Below are 15,393 nucleotides of genomic sequence, written 5' to 3' on the forward strand. Positions count from 1 at the left end.
CTCTGATATATGTGATAGAAGACTGGTTAAATGGGACAATCATTTTTGTGTCAGAGACAAGAATCAAAAGGAAGCATTCTTCAGAAGCTATTAACTGGGAAATAATCCCCCCAGGTTAGTAGAAACATGTTAACTGGTCAGTCTGCTGTCTTTTTAGGTCTTTTGATGAAAATGCCTTGTAATTTGATAACAGGTTGTTACTCATTTGTAATGTAATTTTCTCCTCACCAGTCTAGCTACTTCATGATTAATTGAGGCAAATGCTTTTTCAGTTTACATATTAAAAAATGAAAAATTCACTTAAAAAAGTCTTAATACTTTTAGAAGAGTATATATTATTTTTCATTCTTCCTGTCATCAATGAGTAGCAAATTTTCAAGATATACTAAAGACACAAGAGACATGGCAGCACTTTATGATTGGTTGAATTATAAAGAAAATACATGGTGTTTGATGCCAGTTTATGTATGTATATGTGAGTACTATTTACTTATGTCTATGACTATGTTCTATCTATTGAAGATCTTTATATCACCTTTACTAAACCTCTATTTATAGAAATATAGATTTATTAGGCATACCTTTATCAATTACTACTTACCTGTGAAACCACATTCTAGATCCTATTGTGAATATAAAACTTAGTAGGATTTAGTCAATGCCCTATATCAGCCTTCACAGCCTTTGTTTTAGTTGGGAAGATGAGACCTACTTATAAATATAATAATAAAGGACTGAAAGTGATAAATAGGTTCATATAAATGAGTCTATATAAAGTATTATAGGAAAGTTCAAAGAAGAGAAGAATTATTTTTACTTGTGAGAATTTTTTAAAAAGGAATTTTTGGAGTTGATGACATTTAATTTAGGACTTAAAGGTTGGTTAAGCTGCAGTTGGCAAAATAGGAGTAAATGTATTGCAGTCCTAGAGAAACAAATCAGCAGAGGTGTTAAGATGAGCAAGTACCATATTCATATGAGTAACAGTGTTTAGTATAGCTATAGTAGTAGATAGGTAATGGGAATGCATAGGAACTCTACCTATTAAGATGAATGCGGCAGATTGTAGGAAATTGTAAATATTATAGTACAAATTTAGAAGTTAATTATACAGGTCATGGACAGTCACTAGATACTTTTAGGGAATGTGAAAATACTTTTATTTATGAAAATATCACTAATGAATGACTACAGCATATACCGGAAAGGGGAAAACTTGGAGGCTGTCAGATCAATCAGGATGTTTTTAAGCAGTCTAACTAAGAAAGAATATAAAAATTTGGGCTGGGGAGATAGCTCAGTTGGTAAAGTGCTCGCCTTACAAGCACAAGGCCCTGGGTTTGATCCCCAGCACCACCAAAAAAAAAAAAAAAAAAGAATATGAAAAGTGACTTTTACATTGTCAGTATATCCACTTTTAGACTTGTAATATATTATTTTGAAGTACAACTACTTAACATTTGCTATGGAACATTAATGTGTTGAAATTATTGGTACCAGTACTCAATGTAAAATGCACTTTATATAATCCAATTATTTTATATGGAACTTTCTAAAGTTTCTATACTCTTAGTTCATTTTCAATCAACCAAATTAAATTGATTTTTTTAAATGCATCAGTTTTACATGAAGTATATGGTGATTGTTTAAATAATAGCATATATAACTAAATTAAGATCCTGTGTTACTCAAAAAAGAAATTAAAGAGTAATAACTGGTTAAGAGGACCTATAATTTGACAAAGTGTTACAGTGGCTTCATTACTAGGATATCCAGTATTAGAAACATTGACATATATCACCTAGAAATTATGACTTTGACTCTGGAAAGCCCATGATTTATGTCAATCTGTTTGAACATGTTAATCTAATCTTTCTGAAAACAAAGGTATCAAAGACTTAGAATAAAATAGGAAAGAGAACAAATCAATTTAAATGGAGGGAAACAAACAAAATACAGTTTGGTCAGCTTAAGTCTGGGATGATTTTTTTTTCTAATTTTGTTGGTTCTTAGTATGATCTATCTTATTAGTTGTGAAAACTAGCTATGAAAATTTGAAAAGTCACAAAAGATGGAGTTTCTCATCTCATTATGTAGATGGCATAGCATTCCATATATTTGTCTAGGCCATTCCATCCTTATTTATCTCCTAACAGTGTGTTGTTTACTTATTTCTATAAGCAAATAGTTTCGAGGTCAAGCATATTATTGAACCCAGGGTCTTATGCTTGCAAGGCAAGCAGTCTACCAACTGACCTATCTCCCCAGCACATATTATCACCAAAATGTTTGAAATTCTGACTGAAAATAAGAGGTTAGGAAAGAGATAAAATTCTTTTTTTTTTGTGACATAAGAATGAGCAATTTTTTTTCTTTCATTTCCAGGTGACAAAGTGGAGAAGGAATGCTTCATTTTCATTGGAGGGGAATAGACATGTGATTTGGAAGCAGAGGGGGTGATGAGGAATTGAGAGAGGAGGTCTTTTTAAAATGAGAAACATAGATCAGGGTTAGCCCCATGCATTCTCAATTCGGGGGAGAGATGCAGAGATGAAAGAAGCAAGAGAAAGGAGTGTTGTATAAATAACTGAAGGCCTTTTCACTTTCTTTTTCAAAAATTATTTATTTTTTAATTTTTTACAGATTGCATTTTGATTCATTTACACAAATCAGGTACATCATTTCATTTCTATGATTGTACATGATGTAGATTCATACCATTCATGTAATCATACATGTACATAGGGGTAATGATGTCTGTCTTATTCCACCATTTTTCATACCCCCCCATTTCCTTCTACATAATCTAAATTTCCACCATTCTCTCAATCCCCATTCCCCCACCCTCATTATATATCATCATCGACTTATCAGGGAAAATATTTGGCCTTTGGTTTTTTGGAATTGGCCTATTTCACTAAGCATGATATTCTCCAATTCCATCTATTTACCTGCAAATGCCATAATATTACTCTTCTTTATGGCTGAATAATATTCCATTGTGTACAAATACCACAATTTCTTTATCCATTCATCTGTTGAAGGGCATCTAGGTTGGTTCCACAATCTAGCTATTGTGAATTGAGCTGCTATAAACATTGATGTGACTGCATTACTGTAGTATGTTAATTTTAATTCCTTTGGGTATAAACTGGGGAGTGGGGTAACTGGGTCAAAAGGTGGGTTCATTCCAAGTTTTCTAAGGATTTTCCACACTGCTTTCCAGAGCATTTTGCAACTCCACCAGCAATGTAAAGTGTGCCTTTTCCCCCACATTCAGGCCAACAACTATTATTGTTTGTGTTCTTGTTCTTGATAATAGCCATTCTAATTGGAGTAAGATGAAATCTTAGAGTTGTTTTATTTTCATTTCTCTAATTACTGGAGATGTTGAACACTTTTTAATATATTTATTAATTGCCTATATGTCTTCTTCTGTAAAGTATCTGTCCAGTTCCTTGGCCCATTTATTGATTGGGTTCTTTGTATTTTTGGTGTAAAGTTTTGTAAGTTCTTTATACATTTTGGAGATTAGTGCTCTATATGAAGTGTGTGTGTAAAAGATTTTCTCCCCCTCTGTAGGCTCTCTTTTCACATTATTGATTGTATCCTTTGCTGAGAAAAGCTTTTTAGTTTGAGTTCATCCCATTTATTGATTCTTGCTTTAATTTCTTGTGCTTTGTGAGTCTTGTTGAGGAAGTCTGATCCTAAGTCAACATGATGAAGATTTAGGCCTACTTTTTCTTCTATTTGGTGCAGGGTCCCTGGTCTAATTTCTAAGTCCATGAGTCATTTTGAGTTGAGTTTTGTGCAGGGTGAGAGACAGAGGTTTAATTTCATTTTACTGCATATGGATTTCCAGTTTTCCCAGCACCATTTGTTGAACAGGCTATCTTTTCTCCATTGTATGTTTTTGGCTCCTTTGTCTAGTGTGAGGTGACTGTATTTATGTGGTTTCATCTCTGTGCTTCTATTCTGTACCATTGGTCTACCTGTCTATTTTGGTGCCAATACCATGCTGTTTTTGCTAATATTGCTCTGTAGGACAGATGCCTCCTGCTTCACTTTTTCTGCTCAGGATTGTTTTGGCTATTGGAGTTCTCTTATTCTTCCAGATGAAGTTCATGATTGCTTTCTCTATTTGTATAAGGCATGTCATTGGGATTTTAATTGGAATTGCATTGAATCTGTATAGCACTTTAGGTAGTATGGCCATTTTGACAATATTAATTCCGCTTACCCAAGAACATGGGAGATCTTTCTATCTTCTAAAGTTTTCTTCAATTTCTTTCTTTAGTGTTCTGTAGTTATCATTGTAGAGGTCTTTCACCTCCTTTGTTATATTTTCCCCAAGTATTCTTTTTTAAGTCTATTGTGAATGGAGTGGTTTTCCTAATTTCTATTTCTGAGGATTCATCACTATGAATAGAAATTGGATTTATGTGTAGTGATTTTATATCCTGCTACTTTGCTGAATTCATTTATTAGTCCTGGATGTTTTCTAGCTGAGTTTTTTGGATCATCTAAATATAGAATCATGTCATAGGCAAATAGTGACAGCTTGAGTTCTTCTTTTCCTATTTGTATGCTTTTAATTTCTTTGCTCCATTTGCTCTGACTAGTGTTTCAAGGACGATGTGGAATAGAAGTGGTAAAAGAGGACATCCCTGTCTTGTTCCAGTTTTTAGAGGAAATGCTTTCAGTTTTTCTCCATTAAGAATGATGGAACCAACCTAGATGTCCTTCAATTGATGAATGGATAAAGAAAATGTGGTATATATATATACAATGGAATATTACTCAGCCATAAAGAATGATAAAATTATGGCATTTGCAAGCAAATGGATGAAACTGGAGAATATCATGCTAAGTGAGATAAGCCAGTCTCAAAAAACCAAAGGAAGAATGATATCGCTAGTAAGTGGATGATGACACATAATGGGGGGTGGGAAGGGTTAGTGTTGGGGTTGGAGTTGGGTTTAGGGAGGGGGGCAGGAATGGAGGAAGGAAGGACTGTATAGATGGAGGGGAGGGGTGGGAGGGGTGGGGGAGAAGGGAAAAAATGGCAGAATGAATCAAACAACATTACCCTATGTAAATTTATGATTACACAAATGGTATGCCTTTACGCCATGTACAGACAGAGAAACAACATGTATCCCATTTGTTTACAATAATAAAAAAGAAAAAAAAAAGAATGATGTTGGCTGTGGGTTTAGCATAGATAGCCTTTACAATGTTGAGGTATGTTCCCACTATTCCTATTTTTTTCTAGTGTTTTGAGCATGAAGGAGTGCTGTATTTTATCAAATTCTTTCTCAGCATCTATGGAAACAACCGTATGATTCATAACTTTAAGTTTATTGATGTGATGAATTACATTTATTGATTTCTGGATGTTGAACCAACCTTGCATCCCTGGGATAAAACCCACTTGATCATGGAGCACTATCTTTTTAATATATTTTTGTATGTGATTTTCCAGTATTTTGTTAAGAATCTTTGCATCTATGTTCATCAGAGATATTGGTGTAAAAGTTTTCTTTCCCTGATGTGTCTTTGTCTGGTTTTGGTATCAGAGTGATACTAGCCTCATAGAATAAGTTTGGAAGGGTTCCCTCCTTTTCTATTTCCTGGAATACTCTGAGGAGTATAGGTATTAGAATCTCCAAGAATCATGGTATATCATGAAAAGACCAAAAGACCAAATTTAAGTGTTGTTTGGATTGAGGAAGGCACAGAGATACAAACCATAGGAATGAACAACCTGTTCAACAAAATAATATCAGAAAATTTCCCAAACCTGAAAAATGAAATGGAAAATCAAATACAAGAGGTTTATAGAACACCAGGTGAACAAAATTACATTATAATGAAAATACCTTAAATACAAAATAAAGATACATTTTTAAAGGCTGCGAGAGAAAAGCGTCAGATTACTTATAAGGGGAAATCAATACGGATATCAGCAGATTTATCATCCCAGACCCTAAAAGCAAGGAGGGCCTGGAATAATATATTTAAAGCTCTGAAAGAACATGGATGCCAATCAAGAATCCTATACTCAGCAAATCTAACCTTCAGATTTTATGATGAAATAAAATCTTTCCACAATAAACAAAAGTTAAAAGAATTTACAAATAGAAAGCCAGCACTACAGAACATTCTCAGCAAAATATTTCGTGAGGAGGAAGTGCAAATCAACAAGTCAGCAAAGGGAGGAACTACCCTAAAGGAAATGTCAATCAGAGGAGAAACCAAGTCAAGGTAAAAACCAAAAATAAGCCAAAATTGTCAGGAATACAAATCATATCACAATAATAAACTTGAATGTTAATGGCCTAAAGTAAATAATAAAAAGACATAGACTGGCAGATTGAATTAAAAAGAAAGATCCAACAATATGCTGCCTTCAAGAGACTCATCTCATAGAAAAAGATACCCACAGACTAAAGGTGAAAGGATGGGAAAAAGCATACCATGCACATGGACACAGCAAAATAGTTGGAGCATCCATCCTCATATCAGATAATGTGGACTTCAAGCCAAAGTTAGTCAGAAGGGATAAGGAAGGACATTTCATACTGCTTAAGGGAAACATAAATCAGCAAGACATTTCAATCATAAATATTTATGCCCCAAACAATGGAGCATCTATGTACATCAAACAAACTCTTCTCAATTTTAAGAATCAAATAGACCAAAACACATTAATAGTGGGTGACTTTAACACATCCCTCTCACCACTGGATAGATCCTCCAAACAAAAACCAAACAAAGAAACTATAGAACTAAATAATACAATCAATGATATAGACTTAATGGTTATTTACAGAGTATTTCATCCATCATTGGGTGAATATACTTTCTTCTCAGCAGCTCCTGGATCATTCTCCAAAATAGACCATATGCTATGCCACAAAGAAGCCCTTAGTAAATACAAAAAAATAGAGATACTACCTTGTATCCTATCAGATCATAATGGAATGCAATTAGAAATCAATGATAAAATAACAAACAAAAACTATTCCTACACCTGGAGACTAAATAATATGCTATTGAATGATGCAATGATAACAGAAGACATCAGGGAAGAAATAAAAAAATTCTTATAGGTAAATGAGAACAACACATCAAAATCTCTGGGACACTATGAATGCGGTACTTAAGAGGAAAGTTCATTGTATTGAGCCATACATTAAAAAAATAAAAGTCATAAACTAAATGATGTAATATTACATCTCAAAGTCCTAGAAAAAGAAGAATAGGTCAGCACCAAAAATAGTATAAGACAGGAAATAATTAAAATCAGAGCTGAAATCAATGAAATTGAAACGAGAAATAATTGAAAAAATTGACAAAACAAAAAGTTGGTTCTTTGAAAAAGTAAACAAAACTTATAAACTCTTAGCCATACTAATGAAGAGGAGTGAGGAAAATTCAAATTACTAGAATTTGTGATGAAAAAGGAAAGATCATGACACACACCATTGAAATACATAACATAATTAGAAGCTACTTTGAAAATCTGTACTCCAACAAAATAGAAAATATTGAAGACATTGACAAAATTTTTGAGACATATGATCCTCCAAAGCTGAATCATGACCATGTACACAATTTAAACAGATCAATTTCATGCACCAAAATAGAAGAAACCATCAAAAGCCTACCAACCAAGAAAAGCCCAGGACCAGATGGATTCTTAGCCAGATTCTACAATACTTTTAAGAAGAACTAATACCAATACACCTCAAAGTATTACAGGAGATAAAATTCTTTATGCTTTCTTTTTCATTTGATCTATGTGAATTAGTATACCCATTTAGCAACCCCAAGCTATTGGCTCCAAGTTGAAAAAAACATCCAACTATCTCCTAGATCTATACAGAATCCTTATTATTGTGTATGCAAGTATGTGTGTGTGTGTGTGTGTGTGTGTGTGTGTGAGAGAGAGAGAGAGAGAGAGAGAGAGAGAGAGAGAGAGAGGATGTTCTCCTCAATTAATGATCTGGCCCAATTATTTCATCTAGAATGATTTTTCTACTATTCCAGATTATTACTTCTGATATATCAAATAATGAGATTTTTTTAAATGGATAGTGTATTTGTCATGGTTCTCTAGTGAAACAGAATCAACAGGATATATATATAGCCTCAGAACAAGAGGGACCAGTGATGCAACCCCAGTCCACAGAAGGCCGAGAAACTCTGAAGAGTTGCTGGTCAGAGTCCCCTTTAGAAGAGTGAAGAAGCTGGTGTCTGATGTCTTCAGGCTATTGTGACAGCAATTCAAGACTGGATCAAGAATTGAACTTAGCATCTGCTGCTGCTTTCTCCTTTTTCCACCTTTTTGTTTCATCCAAGTCCCCAAACTATTGAACTGTGCTGCTCACAAATAGGGCGTGTATCCTCCTGTTTGCTATTCTACATGCCAATCATTTCTGGAAGCACCCTCATTGATGCACTTAAAAGTCACTTAATCATAGCCATATCTTAATCCAATCAGACTGTGGATTCAGTTTAACCATCACAGATGGCTAGGGGTCAGAATTTTCCTTTACACCTATCTATTATACTTGGTCAAAATGAATACTAGATGCTTGTAGTCCAAACGTGTCACTTTAGTTTCTAAACTGATCAGAATATTCTCCACAGCAATTTCAGGAAAAACCTCAATGCATGAAAATATTTTACAGTTGTAGAGGCAGAAAAAAACACCTAATGTTATGAACACTATTCTGGGAAAATGGGCAACTCTATTTGAAGCAGCTCTACATACAATATTGAAGAATTCTTGGCTATGCCACTCTAATAGATTTTTCCTTTTCTTTTCTGTTTTTTTAAAGGATTAAAACCAAGAGACGCTTTACTACTGAGCCATGTCCACAGTCCTTTTTATGTTTTAAATTTGATACAGGTTCTCAATAAGTTGCTTAGGCCCTCACTAAGTTGCTGAGGCTGGCTTCAAACTTGCCATCCTCCTGCTTCAGCATCCTGAGTAACCCAGATTACAGGTATGCACCACTGCACCTGCCTAGTCAGGTTTTCCTTGTCCTAGAAATTCAGAGAGTACAGTTTTATTTTCCCTCTCAGTTTTATTGGTACATTATAGTTGCATATATTGATGAGATTTGTTGTTACATATTCATACATGTACAAAATATGACAATATTATGTGGCCAATATAGAGTATAGTTGTGTGGGTTTGTTTGTTTGTTTCTTGGGGGGGGGAAGGAATTGAACTCAGGGGCACATGACCACTGAGCCACATCCCCAGCCCTGTTTTGTGTTTCATTTAGACAGGGTCTCACTGAGTTGCTTAGTGCCTCACTTTTGCTGAGAGGATGGCTTTGATGTTTGGGTATCTTGCCCTCTAGCAGTGTGGATCTGAGGTATTACAGTTTCCTCCCTATAGGCTTATAGGTTTCCAATACCTCATCTTAAATGGGGAGATCAATGTTAGCAGCACTCAATACAAACAATATGCAGCCTTAATGAAAATAGCCCCTATTAAGATATTAATAGTATTGTCATAATAAAAAGAGATGATGAGTTCGATTATTTTCTATAGCATAAACTACAAGTTTGCAATAAGGTCCATAATTTCTAATGGTGGACAGAAAAGATGGGGATGGGTGTAGGATGTAAATGTTAATGAGATAGGAAGTGAGTATATAGAGGTAGTAGATTACAGGAAGAGTGAAAGCGGCATCAAAAGAAATTGGTTGTTAGCATGAGAAAAGGGAGAAAGAGACTCCAAGGAAATAGATAACTAAGAGGAAAATAGAGAGTGAGAAAAATAATAAAAAAAGAAAAGTAGGAATAATAGGAATAATACTAATAAAATATCTACAACAAACTATAATATTCTATTCAAACCTCCCATTCTTCAGTAGCCAGATGTATTCAAGATAGGTAACAATGAAGTGACCCAGAATGGGAACTGCCCCAAATAATGATGGTGGTGCTGGGGTTGGGAATAATCCATGATGGCAGGTGGAGGTGTCCCCACTTGTTGGTAGATGGAGAACTGCAACTTAGTCCGCACAGGGAGTGGCACTGGAGGTCTGAGGGCTGGGCCTGGGCACCACAGTGCTGCAGATCTGAGGCTGGCTTTGAACTTCTGATTCTCCAGCCTCAGCCTCCTGAGTCATTGGGATTAGAGTTGTGCACAACCACACCCAGTCAATATATAATTCTATTATGAAAATAGTAATAACAAAGAACTTTTGAATAATTTGACAATTAGAATAGGCTGATGAATTTCAAAAGTGCCAAAGTCTTGTTATCACACTGTATTTTATGAGGCAAAGTAATATAGGCTATGAAAAATGATCTTGCCAGATATCTCGTGTCCATGGAAGACCCAAGAAAAAGGGCTATATTCTCATGGTATCTGTTTATTTTCCATGTAGGTCATATACCATTTGATCATTGTTGTTGATTGTTTCAGGTAGCTTTTTATCTATGCATTCTCATAGTTTGAGACACAGTAATCAATAATTATGCCTTGAAACATGCATACATATACAGATATATAGCATATATATGCACATATATATACAAATTTATATAAAGATATATAGAGAGATTTATATAGGAATAAAATCTTGGTCAAAATGAATACTAGATGCTTGATTATACCTCAAAACATGTATACATATGTAGATATATAGTGTACATGTAGAGAATTGTATATTATATATGTGAATATATGTTATATAAAATATATTCATATTTATAAATATAAATTATACACTTATAAATATATAATTGTATATAGCTATATAAATCTATAAACTAAAAATTTATATATATGCATTGTTATATATGTTATCTATATACAAATCCATCCATATGCACAATATATATCTATAAATAAGTAAATATGTTTAGTATAGCAGGCATAATTTAGGCCTTCTCTAAAACCCATGTTATCTGAAGACTGAAAATTAGTCTCTTATAATTTGTCTCCTAAAGGCACCCTTTAAACTGAGAAGCAAGACAAATTATGTCAAAAAGTTTTCACATAATTGATTACATATAACTTAATGCTTTGCTTTCTAAAAGAGATGTTTGATGTACACCACTTCAGTAATCATAAAGCATAAGCAAATGATAAAGAATGAAACTATCAGGCAGTCAGTAAGTAAAACAAAGGCAAAAATATTGGCACTTAGAGTGTTTGAATGAACCATCTCTGCTCTTGCCAACTTCTCTTTCCTGTTCTGTTTCAGCATGACAGTAAGAATGTGATTGTAAAGAGAATGCAAAATAGACCCATTTCTAGAGAAGTTTGCATAAATGCTAGAGTTAGGCAGTAGCTCTTTTACTTCCTCCTGGTGTTGTTTCTTCTCAGTATGCATTTGGTTATTCTATAGTCATTAACTGTACACCATCATGGACCCATGACTATGTCAGGCACCAGGATAGAGAAAAATTAGGAGTAATACATAGTTTCTTCCAGTAAGGAGTTTAAAGCCTTGGCGAAAGAGATATGACTAATATAGAATGAATAAATGATGTCAGCAAGTGATTATTTTGGAAGTACTATATACCCCCCTGACTTACTGAAGGTTAACAGTATATTTAACCTTATTTTAAAGATTAATAAAATGATTCCTAAGGTAAAGTGATTCAGATAGACACAACTATAGATAGCTAAACATAATTTTAGTTTTAATATCTAGTCCCTCTGATTCCTCTTGAAATATTCTTTCCATTACAGTTTGGGCCAGTAAAGGATGATTCTTTCTAATTTTTCAGTTCCTTTCTAATTCTATATATTAAACATTTGGTTATTGTAAATAAGATTCAAAGCATATTAAAAGGCTGATTTTTGGAACAATCAATATTTTTAGATGCTTTGTTGGATTATATTTGGTCTTCTTTTAAGTAGTACATACATATTTAGAATAAAAATATCACAATAGTGAATATAATCAACAAAGAATCATAATGGTAGTTCTGTGACACAGTACATGACAGTGGTTGAGAATGGCTGTCTTGAAGATAATTGCTTGGTTGATTCTCTGCCACTTACTTGGTATATCCAAGGGAAGACCAGTTACTGAAAAGTCACAGGAGGCATGATCTTCAGGAAGTCAATTACCTTCTGAGAGGTTTTCATTATTGGTATTTAATATTCTTGTAGTGACAATTCAATACCTTTTAGCAAACACAAAACATTTGAATTTTTATTAGTTGCTTCATAGAAGTTAACACCACAGTTTAATTTTAGACTAAAATAGATTTTTTATTTGAGACTAATTTCCCATTTCTTCTATTTATTAAGGGAAATTGAGAAGTAGTTTTTCTTCTGCATTACCTTTCTAGAAAAAGTATTTAATTTTATTTTGTTTTGAAAAGTATTTTTTGTTTTTCACATAGGTGGATCCAACTCTCCAAAAAGTAGTAGAACTATTTATTTTATAGTTGTAGTGATTGGGGCAAAACATGTGGAGATAATGAGATTCCACAGAAATCACCCATCAGTGTTTTGTATTAATATTCTCAGTGAAAAGTAGTAATCTATATCTTCCTAAACATCTTCTGATTTTCTGAAATGTGTATTTCAAAAATATATGTCAATAATTGAATTTCTGTTCTGGAAGCTATCTTTAGGAAAATTTAATTTTTGTTATATATTGAATTTATCTGGGTTATTTTTTCTATTTCTCTTCCCTTTCTCTTCTCTTAACACTGATTTTCTATATCTCTCATTTTTCTGTGGTATTGATACCTGCTGCAGAACAGTACTCAAGTGTAGGCAATACTTCAGTTGATTACTTTTACTATCTGTTTGTAATTCAAACTGAATTGGGTTAATGGATCAGCATAATGTATTTTCAGCTTTCTTCTAAGATTATGATTCATTTCTAGGGTGTTTATATAAGTTAAAGTTAAGATGCTGTATGATTTATTGTATATATTCTTGCACTATGATTAATAGTCAAGTACCTTCCTCGCATAATTTCGTTTCCATTACCATGTTTGAATTGAAACTGAACAACTATGGTAGAAAACTAAGAATTTGTCAGTGTAGAAGAAGCTAATGATCCTTTCCATCTTTATATCATTGCTATTAGTTTTTGGTTATAAGGAATCACTGACTTAACCAAATGATTTTTATTGTGTTAAAATGTACACTTAAACTATTTTTAAGTATACAGATCAGTGACACTAAGTACATTCATGCTGTGCAAACTTCACTAAAAATATGGAACCCTTCACAAATTTTCATGTTACCCTTATACAGGGGCCATGCTAATTTTCTCTGTATTGTTCCAATCTTTGTATATATATATATATATATATATAGCTGAAGGGAGGAACCAAATATATATATATTTAAGTCTCCAGAATCACTTTGAGACTAGGAATATTTCACTTTTTCTCTGGCTTAATGAATTTAAGACAGGTCTAAAAGGCCATGTTTAATGATAGAATTGCAGATAGATCAACAGGTGTAATGGTATCTTTGAAGGAATCCTGTACTTGATGATGGCAGAGCTGTGGAAAGAGGTTACTGATACCGTGTTGGGGTGCCCATCACTTCAGGTAGTCTCTCTGAATTCCTGGCATAACTCTAGGGAATAGACAATCTCATTCTAATTGGTAGGTTTCACCTACTCTGTATCTAATGTACATTTTCATCTAAACTCATAATATTTGCTGGGAATGTCACTACTATTTTAAAAACCATAGACCCATGGAATGTCATGGCTGGAAGATCCTTAGACTTTGTCTTTAAATATCTAGTAACCATATAAAAATGCTCAATGAAGTCATTTCAGAAAGTGTAAATCCTAATAGAAAGTACACCTGCTATTAGGAGAGTTCATATGTGTCAAATATTCTTTTAAAAATATTTTTAGATGTAGATCAACTCGATATCTCTATTTTATTTATTTATTTTTATGTGGTGCTGAGGCCCAGTGCCTCATACATGCTAGACAAGCACTCTACCACTGAGCCACAACCCCAGCCCAGGTCAAATATTCTTAAAGAAAATGATCTATTGATTGGTACATCAAGATAATTGATAATTTTCTTATTGAGTAAGCATAAAAAGCTGAAACATTTCTAAGTTAAAATTATGTCATCAATAACAGATATAACTCAATTAAATATACAAATGCAGAAAAATATTATGCAAAGAAATGAATTTGAGCTTATATTCTATTTAAAAAATAATTAGTGCAATATTGATCAAATTGTGTTCTATAGAATATTAGTATCTTTAGAGTTTATACTAGTTATACTATTGTATGCTTCTTTTATAAATTAAAAATAAGTATTTTATCTGAAAAGCTTTAAAAACATTTACAATAAGGAGATCTGAACCTACCTGAATAACGTGGATTCAATCCCCAATTTCAAAATTTATTTGCTGCTTCACATTAGACCATTTATTCAGACTCTGCGCTTTAGTTTTCTTATCTGAAAATGCAAATAATAATGGCATTCCCTGCTTAAGGTTGGCATGGATATTAAATTAGTTAATATAGGTAAAGAACTTAAAAGAGTATGTGGTATATGATTTAAGTGCTATATAAGATTTTTGTTATGAATCTAGTGTTGTGTAATTTGACCTTCAATTCCCTTACTTCTCTTCCTTCCCCTACTTTTTAAAACATGTTTTATCTTTAACTTCTTGTGTAATAAGTAGTCAAATGGGACCTAGTTTGGAAAATGTGAATACAAAACAGTTTTGACAAGTTGCTTAATTCCTGCTTATAATCTTAACAGTAGATGAAGTGGGAATATTTGAAGAGATTACTAGACTTTCAAAATTTGAATGCTTATTATGAAGTCTACAAGAAAATAAGCAGTTGCTTGGCAATTGGGGATTTTGCTAGGCAGTTCAGGATGTGAAACAGCAGTTTTTACAAAACAGCAGCCAGGCTTCTCTTCGTTCCTGATTTGGTTGTCCTCTCTGTAGTGCTGTGTTGCTTGCCCTGCCCACCCTTCCTATGATTTTGCTATTTCTGCTCTATTCTGAACTGGAAATTCACTATCTTACTGTACATCCTCCAATCTGTTGTCTTTGTAGGCATGTTGAACTTGGAATGGATGGGTTGTCTCCTTTCTTAAGATCTATCTGAAAATCAAGCAAGCTTTCAAAATATCCTTGCCAATATAATCAATTTCTACTGTCAAGTGATACCTCTGTTGAATCCTGGCCACATGTACCAGCTATCTAGTGTTGTGTGAACTTCCCACAATAGTATTTTGTCAAACTTTCCCTCACAGCCATAACATTGTGCTAAGTAATTTTTTATGTTGTGCTTATCCCTGGATGCCAATCTTAAGAACTACTGTAATATTGTCCTGCAACTACTTACATGTGGCTTTTCTGTTTTTTTTTTTAATTACTTTTTCTATTAG

The 15,393-nt window shown here is 33.5% G+C and overlaps 1 protein-coding gene and 1 non-coding gene across 11 annotated transcripts in view; one reads left to right on the forward strand and one right to left on the reverse strand.

Moving 5' to 3' along the window:
- The window catches only part of Dach2 (dachshund family transcription factor 2), a 557,008-nt gene that overhangs the window by 360,031 nt on the left and 181,584 nt on the right, over window positions 1-15,393 (forward strand). The gene's annotated exons all lie outside the window — the stretch shown is intronic.
- On the reverse strand, window positions 13,217-13,320 carry LOC124972809 (U6 spliceosomal RNA). Its single transcript, XR_007106582.1, has one exon. It is a non-coding gene; the product is annotated as a U6 spliceosomal RNA (small nuclear RNA).

The sequence above is a fragment of the Sciurus carolinensis genome, chromosome X, assembly GCF_902686445.1.
Source record: "Sciurus carolinensis chromosome X, mSciCar1.2, whole genome shotgun sequence".
Lineage (NCBI taxonomy): Eukaryota > Metazoa > Chordata > Mammalia > Rodentia > Sciuridae > Sciurus > Sciurus carolinensis.